Genomic DNA, 3857 nt, shown 5'->3' with positions numbered 1-3857 from the left:
CCGCTGGTTGCGAACTCTACCACTGCGCCGTCGAGCCTGTCATCGAGAGTGTCAGTGTCGGATACTGAGGAACGGACTTCAGGATTCGAACTGAGATATGTGACCAACGCACGCATGCAATTTGTTTTCGGGTTTATTGTTATGGATTGGGCAGACGTCGACTTAATCTTGTTGAGTCATTGAGACACAAAGGAAAGCCACGCAAGATATGTTTAAATTTGCCCGAATTAAATGAATAAATAAATATACGAATGAATAAGTGAAATAGAATAAAATTCAAATCTCTTTGTGCCTCTTTGTCTACCTGTCTGTTTCTCTTCTCCGATAAAAAAACACAGACACACACACGCACGCGCACACACACATACGCACACACACACACACACACACACACACACGCGCACAATCACACAATCACACGCTCTCTCTCTCTCTCTCTCTCTCTCTCTCTCTCTCTCTCTCTCTCTCTCTCTCTCTCTCTCTCTCCCCCTCTCCCTCTCTCCCCTTCTCTCTTAGAGATTATGTGAACAGTAACTCCTTCATAAGGTATGTTTCTGCACAAAAATTACGCGAAAATATGCGCTATTATTTATATTATTTTATTATTATTATATTATTATTATTTTATTATTATAGTATTTGGTTTACATAGAAAAATGTGACAGCCGCATGAACCAAAAGTTATTTATTGAATCAATTATTTTTTATTTGTTTGTCCGTATATTTTTGTTCATATATTTGCGTATTTGTTTTCTTATTTATCTATTATTTATTTATTTGTGTATTTATTTATGTAGCATTTGTTTTTGGATTTACCCGTCTATTTATTTATATAATAATTTATTCATCTCTGTCGTTCTCGTTTGGATTATTCCACGCCCAACGAAGAAAGTTCTGGAAATGGGGGATGTGGTGTGGGTGTGGGTGTGTGTTTGGGGGGGGGGGTATTTGGTGGGGGGGGTTATTTGGTGGGGGGGACGACACCTTGTAACCGTCTGATATCCGGATGACATCCGAAGTTTCCTGCGAGTCTAAGTTGGACAAGACGCAAACAAATAAACTCGATCATTTCTGAGTTTAAGCTGTCCTTACGTCACTAAAGCAGGAAAAGACAATTACGCCGCCAAATCTTGTTATGCATGTGTACCGAGGAGAAGGCGCTGATTGCGGGCCAGGGGGGAGGGGAGGTTGTCCTTCTGGGAGCTTCACATGGGGGGGAGATGGGATGGGGGGGAGGTAGGTGTTCATAAGGGAACTTCACATGGGATCGGGGGAGAGTTAGGTGTCGGATTGGGGGGAGGGGGGTGTCTTGGGAGCTTCACATGGGGTGGGGGGAGATGGGGTGAGGGTGAGAGGTAGGTATCCTTAAGGGAACTTCACATGGGGGGGGAGATGGGGGATCGGGGGGGAGTTAGGTTAGAGACTTTCACAGTGGGTGGAAGATGGGGTGAGGGGGGTGTCCTTAAAGGAATTTCACATGGGGGGAGATGGGGGAGGTGGGTTTCTTGGGAGCATGGGGGGGAGATAGGGGGTGGGTGTCCTAGGGGGAGTATCACATGGGGGGGATATTGGGGATCGGGAGAAAGTGGATGTCCTGGGAGCTTTACATGGGGGGAGGTTGGGGGGAGGGGGGTTAGAGGTTGTGCGGGTTGAGGCCCAGAGGTAGCGGTGTACCCGCAGAAGGTGCTGAGACGGAGGTGGGGACTTCCAGAGTCTCTCTGAGTTAAAGGAAACCGCCAGAAGAGAATATTAATAGAATAATATAAGATAGAAGAATATAATGATAACATGATATATAATAAAATAATAATATATAATAATGGTATAATAATAATATAGTAGTAATAATAATGTAATGATAACATATAATATAGAATAATTTCTTGTCTGGTGAAGATGTTGCTAGTTTTCTTCCAAAACTAGTTTGTGTATTTATCAGATATAAAAGAAATTTCCTTTTTTCCCATATTTTGTGTTCACATATGGTCCATCTTGCTAAGCTTATCCATATAATAGATAAGATTATTTATTTTGTCGAATATACTATCGCCAACTTAGAATAAGGCTGTGTATCGGCCAGCCCCCGACGCTCGTTGTTCCCGGCCGCGCCGCTCCGTCGGCCGGCGCCGGTCTCTCACGGAGACCGTGATTAAACATGGGCTTGTGCGCTTCGTCGGGCTTATTTCGGGAAATCCCATTTTTGCCTCATTTTGGCGGTAGAGTCTATCGTCTCGTTATTTTTGGTGACAACTTAGTGACCCTCTTCTTCTTCCTCTTCTTCTTCCTCTTCTTCTTCCTCTTCCTCTTCTTCCTCTTCTTCCTCTTCTTCCTCTTCTTCCCTCTGTTCTTGCTCTTTTCTTTTCTTTTTTGATATATGTATTTTATTTATCTTTATTTAATCTATTTTTATTACTTTATTTATTTATCTATTTAGTTGTTTTTGGTATGGTACATGTCCATCTTCGAGTATTTTGCCAAACGTCAGTGTAGGGTTTATTTTGTATCGGCAGCTGTTTTTAGCAGTTGTAAACAAATCGAAACAGGCGTTGATCAGCAATGTCAACAACTTATGGACGTGAATGTTAAGTAGCAGATTAATTTGAATGTTGAAGTGTGGGTTAATCGTGTAGGGAATGATTTGTTTATTTATTTTTTATTACTATTTAATGCTTCGGACTCCGAAAGAGCTAATAGGCCTGTGAATGAATAATTTATTTCAAATTTTCATATAACACTTGTTACAATTTTTTTTTTATTAATCTAAGTTTTTTTTAAATCATATTGTATTGTCGTTATTGTTATTGAACATCATCGGATTTATCATTTGCTTTACTTCTGTTATTGTATTATCGCTGTCATCATTGTTATTACTACTAGTATTGCAATTATTGTAGCCATTATTCATGAAGATCTCTTTGAAAAGCCCCTCCCTCCCCACGAAATGTTTTCACCAGACCCAATGGAAACGTAAATATTTTGGTCCTTTTGAGAGAATGAAGCCCCGTCGTGAAAGAGAGGGGGGAGGATGTGGGGAGAGGGGGAGAGAGAGGGGCGGGGGGAAAGGGAGAAAGGGAGAGGAGGTGGAGGAGGAGGTGGTGGAGGAGGAGGAGGAGGAGGAGGAGGAAAAGGAGGAAGAGATGGTGGAGAGGTAGAATGGGAAAGAATAAAAAGACAAATTAATGAGAAGGGGAGAGAGGGGGGCGGGGTCAAAGGAGAAAGGGAGAGGAGGAGGAGGAGGAGGAGGAAGAGATGGTGGAAAGGTAAAATGGGAAGGAATAGAAAGATGAATTAATGGAAGAAGGGGAGAGGGGGAGGTTGGGGGAGAGAGGGGGGACGGGGGGAAAGGAGAAAAGGAGAGGGGGAGAAGGAGGAAGAGATGGTGGAGAGGTAGAATGAGAAGGAATAGGAAGATGAATTAATGAGAGGGGGAAGATGGGGGGGAGAGGGGGACGGGGAGAAGGAGGAGGAGGAAGAGATGGTACAAAGGTAAAAAGGAAAGGGATAGGAAGACGAATTAATGAGAGGGGAGAGGATGGGGGAGGAGGGGGAGAGGGGGACGGGGGGAGAAGGAGAAAGGGAGAGGAGGAGGAGGAGGAGGAAGAGATGGTGGAGAGGTAGAATGGGAAGGAATAGGAAGACGAATTAATGAAAGAGAGGAGAAGGAGGGGGTAGAAGGAGAAAGGGAGAGGAAGAGGAGGAGGAGGAGGGAGAGATGGTGGAGAGGTAGAATGGGAAGGAATAGGAAGACGAATTAGTGAAAGAGAAAGGAGAGGTGAAGTAAAAAGAGGAAGAGGAGGAGAAAAAGAATTGGAGAAACAATATGAGACAGTTTAAGCGAAAGAAGTGTAGAAAGAGAA

Source organism: Oratosquilla oratoria, chromosome 11 (assembly GCF_046742065.1).
Source record: "Oratosquilla oratoria isolate Oo_2021 chromosome 11, ASM4674206v1, whole genome shotgun sequence".
Lineage (NCBI taxonomy): Eukaryota > Metazoa > Arthropoda > Malacostraca > Stomatopoda > Squillidae > Oratosquilla > Oratosquilla oratoria.
The sequence above is the reverse complement of the archived record's forward strand: the minus strand, read 5'-3'. Positions refer to the sequence as shown.